This window comes from Scyliorhinus torazame, chromosome 1, assembly GCF_047496885.1.
Source record: "Scyliorhinus torazame isolate Kashiwa2021f chromosome 1, sScyTor2.1, whole genome shotgun sequence".
NCBI lineage: Eukaryota > Metazoa > Chordata > Chondrichthyes > Carcharhiniformes > Scyliorhinidae > Scyliorhinus > Scyliorhinus torazame.
Genome location: NC_092707.1, coordinates 95,989,422 through 96,004,976, shown reverse-complemented (window position 1 = coordinate 96,004,976; position 15,555 = coordinate 95,989,422).

The following is a 15,555-nucleotide window of genomic DNA, read 5'->3' as shown; positions in this document are numbered from 1 at the left end:
CAGTGAATAGGCAATCTTGGTTACGTGAGCACTTCACACAACCCAAGTGGATTCCTGTGGGTTTGCAGGCCATGTAGCATGTGGGAGTCATTGCCTAGCATCCCAATCACACCCTGATGCATGGACACTGTGCTTGAACACTGCGGGAGGCAACTCCACACACGCAGCAGCCAACATCCGAACACCCAGGGAATGGGACACAGCTCCGGGGACATGTCCATGGTGTTGTTGCTAACTTTAGCCTTAGTTTAATTGCTCTGTTCTATCACCTTTGCTCTTGAGGCGCCAGGTATCTTTCTGATACCGCTACGAGGTTCAAGTCCGAGTAATGATCAATAATCCAATACACCGCTTAGTAAGAGTTAAATCAAAGCACATTTATTATATACAGTAATCAATACTCATGCATAAATTCTACGTCTAAGCTACTTCCTACAACTAACAGGCCAATACTTAACTTGGAAATGGCCCACCAGATCAGGGAAACTTCGGGTTCTGAGCCTGCGGGATTCGAAGCTGGTACAGATTGATAGCTAGGAGCGCCTATCTCGTTGCGAGCGTTGAAGTATGACTTACGGGATGTTTCGCGATGGCTGGACCGGTCACTGTCAAAGGTTGGTCTGCGTTGCTGAGTAACCCGGTCAGAAGAAGAAGCAGAAGGGTGCAGGAGGATGCTGAAGGTGTGCAGAAGGGTCGATTTGAACTTGAACTCTATTCTTATAGTCCCCAGGGGCTTCCGGCCTTTCGGGGCGGACCCTGTACCTGGTTCCAAGTGATTGGACTTTGTCCCAATCACTTGGTTCGATATTCTCCAATGCTGGAGCGATTCCTTGATCGATGGGCAGGAACTGAACAGGTTTTTTGGGTCGGTCTTCACAGTGGAAGACACAAATAACAAGCCAGTGACTGATGGAAATGAGGCTATGACAGGTGAGGACCTTGAGAGGATTGTTATCACCAAGGAGGTAGTGATGGGCAAGCTAATGGGGCTAAAGATAGACAAATCTCCTGGACCTGATGGAATGCATCCCAGAGTGCTAAAAGAGATGGCTAGGGAAATTGCAAATGTACGAGTGATAATTTACCAAAATTCACTAGACTCTGGGGTGGTCCCGGCGGATTGGAAATTAGCAAACATGACACCACTGTTTAAAAAAGGAGGTAGGCAGAAAGCGGGTAATTATAGGCCAGTGAGCTTAACTTCGGTAGTAGGGAAGATGCTGGAATCTATCATCAAGGACGAAATAGCGAGGCATCTGGATGGAAATTGTCCCATTGGGCAGACGCAGCATGGGTTCATAAAGGGCAGGTCGTACCTAACTAATTTAGTGGAATGTTTTGAGGACATTAACAGTGCGGTAGATAACGGGGAGCCAATGGATGTGGTATATCTGGATTTCCAGAAAGCCTTTGACAAGGTGTCACACAAAAGGTTGCTGCATAAGATAAAGATGCATGGCATTAAGGGGAAAGTAGTAGCATGGATAGAGGATTGGTTAATTAATAGAAAGCAAAGAGTGGGGGATTAATGGGTGTTTCTCTGGTTGGCAATCAGTAGCTAGTGGTGTCCCTCAGGGTTCAGGGTTGGGCCCACAACTGTTCACAATTTACATAGATGATTTGGAGTTGGGGACCAAGGGCAATGTGTCCAAGTTTGCAGACGACACTAAGATAAGTGGTAAAGCAAAAAATGCAGAGGATACTGGAAGTCTGCAGAGGGATTTGGATAGGCTAAGTGAATGGGCTAGGGTCTGGCAGATGGAATACAATGTTGACAAATGTGAGGTTATCCATTTTGGTAGGAATAACAGCAAAAGGGATTATTATTTAAATGATAAAATATTAAAACATGCTGCTGTGCAGAGAGACCTGGGTGTGCTAGTGCATGAGTCGCAAAAAGTTGGTTTACAGGTGCAACAGGTGATTAAGAAGGCAAATGGAATTTTGTCCTTCATTGCTAGAGGGATGGAGTTTAAGAGTAGGGAGGTTCTGCTGCAATTGTATAAGGTGTTAGTGAGGCCACACCTGGAGTATTGTGTTCAGTTTTGGTCTCCTTACTTGAGAAAGGACGTACTGGCACTGGAGGGTGTGCAGAGGAGATTCACTAGGATAATCCCAGAGCTGAAGGGGTTGGATTACGAGGAGAGGTTGAGTAGACTGGGACTGTACTCGTTGGAATTTAGAAGGATGAGGGGGGATCTTATAGAAACATATAAGATTATGAAGGGAATAGATAGGATAGATGCGGGCAGGTTGTTTCCACTGGCGGGTGAAAGCAGAACTAGGGGGCATAGCCTCAAAATAAGGGGAAGTAGATTTAGGACTGAGTTTAGGAGGAACTTCTTCACCCAAAGGGTTGTGAATCTATGGAAGTCCTTGCCCAGTGAAGCAGTAGAGGCTCCTTCATTAAATGTTTTTAAGATAAAGATAGATAGTTTTTTGAAGAATAAAAGGATTAAGGGTTAATGTTTGCGGGCCGGAAAGTGGAGCTGAGTCCACTAAAGATCAGCCATGATCTAATTGAATGGTGGAGCAGGCTCGAAGGGCCAGATGGCCTACTCCTGCTCCATGTTCTTATGTTCTTATGTTCACCTCCCTTTGTGTAGGCACCTGTTGGCGCCAAAACGTCTGGGTTGGCTTTGTGTGTCTAAATTGTTGCACATTGTTCCCGGGGATTGCTCATTAGTATGCAGATGGCTGGTGTTTTGTTGTGCTGATGGTTCCTGGTATCGATCTTGTCTGGCCTTCCCAGAGGTGAATACACAGTCAACCTGTAGCTGCTTATTTTAGTCCTGTTGGCTGATTTTCCCATCAGCCTTTGCCGTTCGCTATTTTAAATCGGGGTTAGCCATTCTAAATCGGGAGTTAGCCATTTTAACTGGCTACATTCCCTCCTTGTGATCCTAACGCGAAGCGTGAAGGATCACATCACTATCTTGCTTTCCATTCCCTGACCTGGGGGGGGGGGGGGGGGGGGGACACTTCCTCCATGACCTCTGCACTGACCATAGCTATGCAAAAAAAATTTAACTAACAATTCTAAGGGCGCTATGTCAGACAGGGACATGCATTACAAAACAATAAACTGGGAACCTCTATAACTTATTCTTAATATACTACACTCACTTAAACATTCCATTATCCTACCTTCCTCAATCATACAACAAAATCATAGCATTTCATACAGTCTTTCCTGGCTTGGCAGTCAAGCTCAGGATCATACAATTTGCTCATGAAAAAGTTCTTTACAGTTCTTTATTTACAATAACAATAAACGCAAGTGAATGTACTTTATTATAGATCGCGGGGGTCTGGTCGTATCCGAGAATAGGGGATCTGATCCTATATACCGGGGTTCGAGCGCGGTAGGCTCTCCTTCTCCATTTCCGTAGACGCATAGTCTGCACTATGCAGCAGAGTATCGCTAATGCTAGTAATGTTTCGATTACATAGATCAGAGAGTACCAGGTTATAAACCTGGCACACCAAGATGCTGTAGTGTCGCTGGTGACTGGGCTCTGGGTACTGCGGGATAGTGAAACATTAACGGCTGGGGGTCTTGAAGTCATGGGGTTCGCGGTCACGTGCAACCAAATGTCCAAAAGCACAAGGGTGATCCACTTGAAGGAAGTCCTCATGGCTCTTCTCTTTCCTTTTCTTTCTTTGTCTTCTCCGGTCCTGGAGCTTCTGGAGTTCTGTAGAAACAAGCATAGTGTCTGTAACTATCTTTGTTTAATATCTGGTACGCTAGTGTGTCTGTCCTGTAGTGCCAATTACTCCCTTTATAATTGGTCACTATGTGTGACTCTTTCATTTTTTGTCAAAAAAAACAAATTTTAGGAGAAGACACACTTCCCAATGACGAACCAGTGCTGATTTAGCATCCAAATGTTCCAGGATGTAAATAGCAGATGGTCGGCAACCTAAAGGTTACCTAAACAAAACAAAACTTTTTGAACGAAAAATGCCAAAATGAGGTGCGTATGGGCCGCGACGGGTACGATTTGCATGGAGTCCCCGGGTAGGACGGCTACCAATGCCGTATCTCTCCTACCCGAGCGTAGTTGACCAGAGGGGCGGTTCCCAGGCAGGGCGGGTCTCAAGACGTTTCTCCACTGCCTGAGCAACCGACAAGAACGGGCAAAAATGTAGTCATCGTAGTGGGGCTGCCGTCGTGGTTCTATCCTTGAAGGGCAGTTACGAACGGGCGGCTGGTTCCTTAACCAGTCTCTGCAGACAAGCTCTCAGAGGTTTCTGCTGAACTGGTGTCTGGCAATGGTGAGTCTCTGTAGGCAAGTCCTCAGAGGTTTCGGCCGAATAGGCGTGGGGCAGTGAGAAGAAATTCTCCTGTCGGACATACAACATTTAACAAACTTACAAACATAAAACATTCTGCAGGTTCCATCAGAAAGGACAACACTTCTCCCAAGTGGTTCCTTTTAAAACATCATCTGGACACCTCAGTTGTCGGTTGCGAACAGGGTCGCAAAGGGGTTGTCGGTTTGGGAGTCAGACCCAAGGTCGTCCTCTTCTCCCGGGTGCCAAACTCTGGAGTGGATTTGGGCTGAAAGTGCTGCATGGTGTGAGTTGGGGTTGCTCTCGTCGTTGCGGACGAGTCGGTATGAGTTGTCACGGTGCCAGTAATTGTGTCTAGTTGTGTGGGGACAAAATCGGGGTCGTCAGTGTGGTTCGGTGGTCGGTGGTGGAGTTTGTTCAGGAAAGTGATCAGGAAGGGATCACTTGGATTGTAGTCGGAGTCGCTGAGTGTGGGTCCTGTTGCATGGGGATAGTAGGGAGGCGTGCTGTGGCTATTGTCTGAGTCACAGTCGCTGTCTCTGCTGCTGCAGTCTGTGGGCGTTCCGGGCCGGAGTGTATATGTCGGGGGTGGAGTCGAGGTCGAGTCCGTGGCTGGGCTGGACGTGTTAGGGGATGGTAGGGTTACGTTGGCTGTGGGCAGGGTGTGGTGTGCTGCGTCAAGCATGACGTGGTGTGCATGGTTCGACTGTGCTCCATATGCCTTCAGCTGGTTAATATGAAACCACACAGTCTTACCATTGGGGTACTTTATTTTATAAATGGAAGGGCTTACTTTATCCGCAATGGAATACGGACCCGAGTATTTTGGTGACAGGAATGTGCTGGGGTTATATACAGAGAGCATAACCATAACTTGCTGTCCGATACTGTACTCAGTCGCATGCACTGTCTTGTCGAAACAAGCCTTGCTCTGTTTCTTTCTGGTGCCCAATTTTACTGCGCTAGCTGAGCCGTTTTAACATTGTCAACTAATTGCTCCACGGCTTTCTCGTGTGTGAGGGCCGTCACTTCGGGGCTGGTCAAGTCCAAACCTAACAAATATTCTGTGCCTTTCATGGGGCGTCCGGTCATGAGGGTGTGTGGGGCGTAACCTGTGGAGGTAGAAATAGTGTTGCGCAAAAACATCAGCGCAAAAGGAAGGACTGAGTCCCAAGTGGTGTTGTTCTGCTGGACCATTTTTCTGAGGGTGGATTTTAGGGTCCGATTCATGCGCTCCACGATACCACTCGACTGTGGGTGGTATGCTATGTGGAATTTTTGGGTGATGCCAAATATCGTGAGGATGTTCTGCATGACACGTCCCATAAAATGGGAACCTTGGTCGGATTCAATGCTGCGGGGGAGTTCCCATCTTGTAAAGATGTGGTGGGTCAAAATCTTGGCTGTGGTTTTTGCAGTGTTTGTGTGGGCTGGAAATGCTCCCACCCATTTTGTAAATGTGTCAATTGCCACAAGTACATATTTATAGCCATTCCTGCAAGGGGACACTGGTCCTATAAAGTCAATCTGGAGGTTAGTCCAGGGGCCATTAACGGGTTGGGTGTGGCTGAGTTGGGCCTTTTTGGCATATCTGTCCGGATTATTCTGCGCACAGATAAGACTGTTCTCGATGTAATGGTTTACATCGTCCTTTAAATTTGGCCACCAACAAAGCTGCTTGAGATGGGCTGTAATGGGATCGATACCTTGATGTCCATGACCGTCATGGAACAAGCAAATCAATTGATTCCTGTCCTGTTCAGGAACCACATAAAGGGTGTCTTTTAACACCACACCGTCATGTGTGGTCAGTGTATTTCTAAACCTCTCGTAGGATGCGGGATACTTTCCTTTGACAATCTCCCTGAGATTGCTGTCCTGCTTCTGGGCCTCTACCAGATCCTCGATCTTTGTCTGTGAGACCTGAACTGCACTCACTGGCGCGCTTTTGGGGGGTGTCCAAAAATATCCATGTCTGGAACCTGCCTTAGCCAGTGCATCGGCTTTCACATTTCCAGGGGGGGAGGAACGATGGTGACTGCGGACTTTGATGATCCCAAAAGCCCTGTTCTGGGCTCTTTCTAAAATATGGCGGAGAAATGGGGCTGAGGGGAGGGGTTTTCCATCTGCGGAAACAAATCCTCTTGCTTTCCACAGGGGCAGAAATTCCATGAGGGAGTTGCAGACATAGAGGCTATCCGAATATATGTCTACTGGGCTGGGGAAGGAATCTGGGTGTTCAACTATATATGCGATGGCCCGAGCTCTGCTGCCTCCGCGCCTAAGTGTCCGGGTAGTTTTAACGATATTTCCTTGAGGGCGCGTCGCTGCGCGTCCTCGACATATATACCGCAACCTGTTATGCGCTGCCCATCCAAGACTGTGGAAGATCCATCCACATAGATCTTTATGGGTTCACACGTGTCCATGTGCTGGGGGCTCTGAGTTGAACTACCGATCTTTCTGGGCGGTGTTTTAGCGATAAAAGGGCCTGTGTTGTGGTGTGGAGAGATAATCTCACATTCATGGGGGGGTTCCGGGGTACTGTAAATTGTCGGCTAAGTAGGTGTGTGTCTTTGTCCTTTTTACAGTGATGTCCCGTCCCTGCAAGAGAAGGGTCCATCTGGCTGCTCTTATTTGGCTTACTGTACCGTACTTGAGTCGTCCGTCCAGTAAACGTTGGGTGGGGGTGTGTTCGGTGAGAATTGTGATGGGGTTCAGTCCGGTAATGTACGAAAAATACTGGACTACCCAGAATACTGCGAGCAGGTGCCTCTCACAGACTGAAAATCCCTGCTCCACAGCATCTAAGAGTCTGGAGGCGTAAGCTACGGGCCTTAACTGGTCGTGCCGTTCCTGGAGGAGCACGGCTGAAAGGGTGCGGTCTGTGGTCGCTACCTCTATAGCGTAAGGGGAAAGCGAGTCTGGAACTTGTAGTGCGGGGCTGCTATGAGTGCCTGTTTTAAAGAGTCCACAGCATCCGTATGCTGCGGAAGCCATTCCCAGGGGGCTCCTTTCTTTAGGAGGTCTGAGAGGGGTGCTGCCTTGCTGGCGAAACCGTCAATGTGGTTTCGGCAGTAGCCAACCAGTCCTAAAAATGACCGGAGGGCTGAAACGTTCTGGGGAAGGGGCAATTTAGCAATCGAGTCAATCCTTTTATGCTCGATCTCGCGGTTACCATGTGTGATAATTGTTCCCAAATATATCACTTTATCTTCCAAAATCTGGGTCTTTTTGGGGTTAACTTTACAGCCGATTGAGTGTAAGAGTTCCAGGAGTTCGGACAGATGCTCAATGTGCTCTTCCTTGGTGTCTGTCTGCAGTAGTAGGTCGTCTACATACTGTACCAGATGTTCGGGGCGAGAGAATTTGGCTGATAGGGTGGAGGATGCTCTTTCCAAGGGCCGGTGCAGACTCGATGGGCCAAATAGCCTCCTTCTGCACTGTAAACTCTATGATCTATGATCTAAACCATTTGCCAGCTGTCGGTGGAAAATGGAGGGGGAGTTGTGGAAGCCTTGTGGCAGGCATGTCCACGTGTACTGCTGTGCTTTAAAGGTGAAGGCAAATTTGTACTGGCACGCCTTTGCCAATGGAATGGGCCAGAATCCATTACTGATGTCCAAAACCGTGAAGTAGCGGGAATTGAGTCCCTGCTTGAGCATGGTCTCGGGACTTGTTGCTACGGTGGGGGCTGCTGCGGGGGTGACTTTGGTGAGTTCCCGGTAATCGATGATCAGTCGCCATGATCCATCGGGCTTTCTCACTGGCCAAATCGGGGCATTATTAGTGGAGGCTACTGATCTAAGTACGCCCTGCTCTAATAAGCTGTCGAATACTTTTGCGATTTCTCCCTCTGCCTCTTGGGGAAATCCGTATTGCTTTTGAGGTCTAGGGTCAGGTCCTGTTACTTGTACGGAGCCAGTCATCCGTCCACAGTCATGCTTGTGGGTCGCGAATGCTGCCCTGTTCTTTTGCAGAACTGCCCTAACCTGCTTGTCCGTACTAAGCGTGGTCGGGTTGTACCAAAATTCGCCTACGGCACTAATTTTGTTCATGTACTCTCCTATGTTGAGTGTTGCGGGGGCTCTTGCAGATTTTGCCATCTGCCAGACACACTGGTTGACTGGATCGAATGAAACATTATGGGAATTCATGAAATCGATTCCCAGAATGTGTTCTGCTGTGTGGGGCAGGTCAACTAAAACTACGGGGTGCTTGGTGGTGATGGTGCCGATTTGAATGGGTACAGGGGCTGTGATGTGTCCCTGCTGTGAGTGGCCTGTAAAGCCGCTGAGGGTGATAGTGGCTGTAGTGGGCCACGTGTCTTTTTGAAACAGGGTGGAGGAATTTATTGTGGTGCGGGATCCTCCTGTGTCCCAGAGAAATTCGATGGGCTGTCCCAGAATTTTCCGCTGCAACTCGTCCGGACCTATCCCAAAGGGTGCCGCAGACCCAACTGGGGGAGCCCGTACACCATCAGTCCGTTCGGTCAAGTCCGTCTGATCTGAACGGGTGCTAACGCTATGAATGGGCTCTGTCTTTTTCTTAATCAGAGTTCCCGTCTGCTGGGCTCTCTGTGGCTTTTTAGGGGCATTGCACTCTTTTGCGAAGTGTCCCAACTGTCCGCAGTTGTAACACTCCTGTGACTTGGGTCGGGGGGCTGTTCTTTCCCTCATTCACCCATGCGGGGTTCCATATCTGCGCCGGCCTGCTTATCTGCGCCGGCCTGCTCTTCCTCGCTATCCTTAACTGTGGGCTTACTTTGAACAGATTGCTCCCAAGTGTGGGACAATCTTTTCACTACCCACTTCTCATTATGGGCCTCCTCTGAGGGATCATAACTCGTACAGGCTTTCTGTCCTGTTTCTGTGGCATGGGAGATAAGGGTGCGGGTCCATTTGGCCATGTTGTCTGGGGACAAATGGGCACGGTCTACGTCTCCAAAGACTGCTGCAAAGTGAATCCACAGGCGTCCAGCGAACGCTGTGGGGTGCTCGGATTTCTTTTGCCTACATTTGTTGAGGCCATCTACGGGGTCACCCCGGTTATACCCGATCGCATCCAGGATCGCGGTATGCATTTCTGCAAGGGTGCCTCCTCCTACATTCTGTGGGTCGGGAAGGGCTGCTGCTACCGACGGGTCTAAACTTAAAACGGTGAGCTTTACATGCTCTCGCTCATCCAGGCCGTACATGTTCGCCTGACGTCTAACTGTGGCAAAGAAATGGTGGGGGTCTGAGGTGGGGAGGAACGGTGTGATTTTATCGCACGCGTCCCGTAATTGGGTCACTGTTAAGGGGGTGGAATATAGAAATTCTGCATCATCTGGTGTGGCTGTGTGGCGGGTGGTTACTGGGTTCATTGAAGCTTGAACTGTCTGCTATGTGGGGATTGGGGTGTTTTTCTCTTTTGGGGCTTTCCCTGCGCACATGTTCCCTGAACATATCTTTGCGCTGTTTCATTCAGTTCTTCCCAATCAGGGCCGTCTTCCTGATCTAATTTTTTCCCAAAGGTTTCCTGAAAACCTTTCTGAACAGAAAGCAGTGATTGCAGCTCTGCAATCTGCTTCCGGCACTTTGCGTGATCTAGCGTGCTTTGTCTTTGTTCTGTGGTGGCAGCATCGAGTGCTCTTAATGCTGCCTTTAGATCGCTACACTGTCTCTGTAACGCTTCTACCTGTTTTTCTGTCTCCTCTCGTACCAGGACTGCACATTGCGTGTCCTGATAGGCCTTTTCGTATTGAGACTGGAAGCTGCTTAAATGCGGCAGACAAGACTAGTGTGCCCTTTTGGCGTCACCCACCTCTCCATCTTTTGCTGCCAATTTCCTCCTCAATTCCATATTCTCCTTTTCTACTTCGCTTACATTGACCTTACTCATCCGATGTATGCCCTCAACTTCTTTCCGGAGCATCCTAACGACCTCCTCTGTGCCTTGCAATTGTGCCAAGCAGGACACGATTGCCATCGGCTTGCGAGCTTCCCCCAAGCTCTTTTTGTGGATCTCGCTCAGGTTCTCCCACCAAGTATGTCCTATACTCCCGGGACCTGATTCCTCATTATCACAGAAATCATTCCAAAGGGGCCATCCTTTCCCTTTGAGATATTTCCTGATTTCTTCCTCCCAAATGGGACATTGTCCCACTCTACTGCTGCTGGTCGCTGCGACCGCAAATTCCTCAGGGTTCATGAGGCGCTGCATTGCCATCCTTCCGAGCCGAATGCTTCTTTTAAATTTGGAACAGGGGAGCTAAGGCGGTGCTGTAAATATGGGTACGGCTTTCGTTACTTTCCGATATACAAACTTCCGACAGTTTTGACGCAACAAAAATCTAGCAGTTTTACCTTATAGCCTTGTTAGTTACGCATGCATACACACACTTCCGAATTATGAGTATTGATCAGAACTGCTTGAACACTTGTGGTTTTCTGTTTCCAATTGGATTTCTAATTCAAATTCTTGGGTTCTCCCGGAGTGGTTTTCCACTTCTAGATCGGGTCCCGTCAGGATGTCGCCAAATGTTGTTGCTAACTTTAGCCTTAGATTAATTGCTTTGTTCTATCACCTTTGCTCTTGAGTCACCAGGTATCTTTCTGATACCGCCACGTGGTTCAAGTCCGAGTAATGATCAATAATCCAATACACCGCTTAGTAAGAGTTAAATCAACGCACATTTATTATATACAGTAATCAATACTCATGCATAAATTCTACGTCTAAGCTACTTCCTACAACTAACAGGCCAATACTTAATTTGGAAATGGCCCACCAGATCAGGGAAATGAATGGCCTTTCGTTCGGATTCTGAGCCTGCGGGATTCAAAGCAGGTACAGATTGATAGCTAGGAGCGCCTATCTCGTTGCGAGCATTGAAGTAAGACTTACAGGATGTTTCGCGATGGCTGGACCGGTCACTGTCAAAGGTTGGTCTGCGTTGCTGAGTGACCCGGTCAGAAGAAGAAGCAGAAGGGTGCAGGAGGATGCTGAAGGTGTGCAGAAGGGTCGATTTGAACTTGAACTCTATTCTTATAGTCCCCAGGGGCTTCCTGCCTTTCGGGGCGGACCCTGTACCTGGTTCCAAGTGATTGGACTTTGTCCCAATCACTTGTTTCAATATTCTCCAATGCTGGAGCGATTCCTTGATCGATGGGCGGTCTTGAGGTGATCGTTCACCCCCCTTTGTATAGGCTCCTGTTGGCGCCGAAAAGTCTGGGTTGGCTTTGTGTGTCTAAATTGTTGCACATTGTTCCCAGGGATTGCTCATTAGTATGCAGATGGCTGGTGTTTTGTTGTGCTGATGGTTCCTGGTATCGATCTTGTCTGGCCTTCCCAGAGGTGAATACACAGTCTACCTGTAGCTGCTTGTTTTAGTCCTGTTGGCTGATTTTCCCATCAGCCTTTGCCGTTCGCCATTTTAAATCGGGGTTAGCCATTCTAAATCGGGAGTCAGCCATTTTAACTGGCTACAATGGCCAGAGAGTGGGTGAGTGCCATGGAGAGGCAGAGATGCCTAGGGCAATGGGCCAAGGGTTCGGAAGTCAGCCCGCATTGCGGAGGAAAGTGACAGAGGCATCATATTGGTTGTGTACAAAGGAGTTTATTATATTTGACAATTCCCCAACTTCCCGATGGTGCTGCCCCCTCCCCCAGCCCCTGTGTCCTCACCCCCTACCGGCACCCCCATCCCCTCCCCCCTCCCCGAGTGCCTTCAGTGATCCTCGATGTGCTTTACCCTCCTAGCTGTACCACCACGTCTAGATATATCCCCAGGATGCACATCAGAGGTGGAGGCTGCCAGCTGCTTACCTCATTCTGTGACCTCGATTCGGGCATTCGCTGGGGGCTCTGGGGCTCACTTGTCAGTGGTACATGCACAGCTGTGCCGCCCTGTCCCGTGTGTTAGCTAGCAGACGTGGCCTCATCAGAGGGGTGGAACTCGGGGCAGCTAGTGGCCACTATTGCCACTCCATGGGGGGGGTCCGGTTTGGCAGTCAGTGCCCCCTCCTCCTACTCAGTGCCCATAGGACCTGGGGTTCACCTTGGGACGGAGGGGAATTTTGTTCGAACCCGGCTGACCCTGCATCATCTGGCTCTGCCAGCCCTGGCGGTTCCCCATGGTTTGCACCATCGTGTCGACGCCCTCGGCGATGCTCCTCAGTGACTGGGCCATGCTCTGCAGCGTCTCGGCAAATAATAATAATAATAATCTTTATTATTTATTATTGTCACAAGTAGGCTTACATTAACACTGCAATGAAGTTACTGTGAAAATTCCCTACTCACCACATTCCAGCGCCTGTTCAGGTACACTGAGGGAGAATTCAGAATGTCCAATTCACCTAACAGCACGTCTTTCGGGATTTCTGGGAGGAAACCGGAGCACCCGGAGGAACCCACGCAGACATAGGGAGAGCCTGCAGACTCCGCACAGACAGTGACCAAGCGAGAATCGAACCTGGAACCCTGACGCTGAGAAACAACAGTGCTAACCACTGTGCTACCATGCCGCCCATGCCGTACAATGCCCACCTGCGACTCGGACATGCTCTGCAGTGCCTCGGCAATGCCCACCTGCGACTGGGACAAGCTCCGTAGCACCTCGGCCATCCCCATCTGAGAGCGGGACATGTCCCACAGAACCTCATCAAGGTCAGCCTGGTACTTGGTGACATCCCCCAGCGAGGCGGACAATCTGTCAAGACCCTCAACCATGGCTGTCACTGACTGCACAACGCCTTGGACATCTCCACTAATGGTGCCGATGTCATGCACCAGGTTCTCCACTGCAGTCGTCATCCTACCAGTGTTGGCCTCGGTGCCATGCATTGGCAACATCTCCAAAGCCCGTAGCCTCTGGGACCTGCTGGCATGTCTCCGACATCTCCCTTTGAATGTCCCGGGGGCTCGTTAGCATCTCCATCAGCTCCGGGTCAACCTGTTCCACAGGTTCAACATCAGACTGGGACCCAGCTGGGCCCTGGGATCCAGCAGCCCTCCGACTGCTGCCTTGCCTGGGGGTTCCTGCCTCCACCTGATGTACATCAGTAGCTGTGTGGTGCCCACCAGATTGTGCCCCAGAAGCCTGACCACTAACATTTCCCACCAAGGTTTGTGTATCTGCGCTGGTGGAGGGTGGGGATGGCAGCTGTGCCGCGACTATTACGGTGGCATCCTCGGAGCTCCTCTCTGAGGTGGTCTCCTGGGAGGCTGGAGAAGGTGCTGCCGGGATGGGACAGCGCCGTCGGCTGGAGGATCTGCGGGAGACTGGACATGTAGTCAGTGGGAGGGATGGGTCAGTGTCATGTGAGAGTACCTTAAAGAAATGGGTGTTTAAGAAATGTACCTTTAAGAAATGGGTGTTTATCAGTGATGTCAGAGTGTGGGTGGAGCTGTCGGTCAGCTTTTTACTTTTGATTTAAGCTGTTTGCTGCAGGGTGTGTTTTAGTTTTGTTTTCAGAGCTGGATAGCTGCAGTCACAGCCAGAAGGTGTATTAGTCTCTCTCTCTGTAATCTAAAGACTGTAAATCGATCCTGTGGTGATTTAAAACTAATAACTCCTCCCAGTAGTGACTTTAACCTGATATGCTTCTGTTAAAAGTTTTTTTAAAAGTCTTATGGATGTTAAAAGGACAGCTTAAGGATTACTTAGTTTTGTATTAGGGGCTGGTTTAACACAGGGCTAAATAGCTGGCTTTCAAAGCAGACCAAGGCAGGCCAGCAGCACGGTTCAATTCCCGTACCAGCCTCCCGAACAGGTGCCGGAATGTGGCGACTGGGAGCTTTTCACAGTAACTTCATTTGAGGCCTACTTGTGACAATAAGCGATTTTCATTTCATTTTATTTCATGTATTCTTTGGGGGTTATATTTGAATTGATGATTGCTAAGCTGTTCACTGTATGTTTTAAAAAGGTTAACTTGAGTTCATAGAATAAACATCGTTTTGCTTTAAAAAATACTTTTCCATTTCTGCTGTGCCACACCTGTAGAGTGGGCCTTGTGCTCCCCATACCACAATCTAGTAAAAGTTGTGGGTCAGGTGAACGCCATGATACACTTTGGGGTTCTCTAAACCTTGGCCCATAACAAATTTGGGGCTCGAGGGGGATAAAAGTCTATCTATTGCATTGGCTTAGTGAACTTAAAGAAAGTGAGGGGTGAGCATATTGTGTGGTTGCTTTTCAGGTGTGGTATTTTAGTTTAAGTGGGGGGGGGGGGGGGGTGTTGTGGACAATGGCTCTTTCAGAGGCTCTGAAGTTTTTGGGGGTGGAGACGGTCACACGCAGTACCTTACGGACAGAGACTAAAAACAGACTTTTAGATTTGGCAAAAAACATTGCAGTTAACATTACCTGACAAACTGTGAAAAGATGAGGTACTTACCGCGGTAGCTGAGCATTTAAAAATGCCTGAGATACAGTCTGACTCATTAGAAATGGCAAAGATCCAGTTGCAGATTAAGCAACTTGAACATGAAAAAGAATTAAAGCAGCTTGAATATGCAATGAGAGAAAAAGAAAGAGAAAGGGAGATACAGATCGGAGGAAAAGAAAAGGAGAGAGAAGAAAGAAACAAAGAAAGAATAGCCCTAGCAGAACAAAAGGAAAGAGATTGAGAGGAAAGGGAAAAAGAGAGAGAGTTTGAATCTCAGAAAATGGCTATGAAACATAACAGTCAGTTAGAATTGACAGACAGCCCAGCTCCACCCACACTCTGACATCACTGCTAAACATCCATTTCTTAAAGGTACATTTCTTAAGATCCATTTCTTAAAGGTACTCTCACATGACAGTCAGTCATTAAGGCAATAGCAACTCACGTCTGACCAGTCATCCGGGTGGAGCCTGGTGGTTCCTCACCTCTGCGGCGTCCGCCAGAGTCCGCATTGATGACCGATCTGTCCTCGGCCACCCCAGTCACCTCCAGGGCATGCTCCTCGAAGGAGGTGAGGATTCTTATGTCCAGCACCCCACCGCCAGTTTGGGCCCTCTCCCGACATTCCCAGGGGGGAGGGGAGGGGAAGGAGAGATCTCGGGGGGGTGGGGTGGGGGAGGGCTATGGTGTATACTCACTCATGCTCCCCGGTTATGTGAGAGCTTTTCCTGAGGAGACACAGAGAGGGCATCATGAGCCTCAACCCTGGTTCACATTGGTGGGAGGGGGGGCTGTGAAGGAAGGGTTGGGCGGGTTGGGGGGTTGAAGAGAGAGGGGAGTAGATGCTCCCCATGCTTGTCATATTCCGGCACCTGTTCGGGTA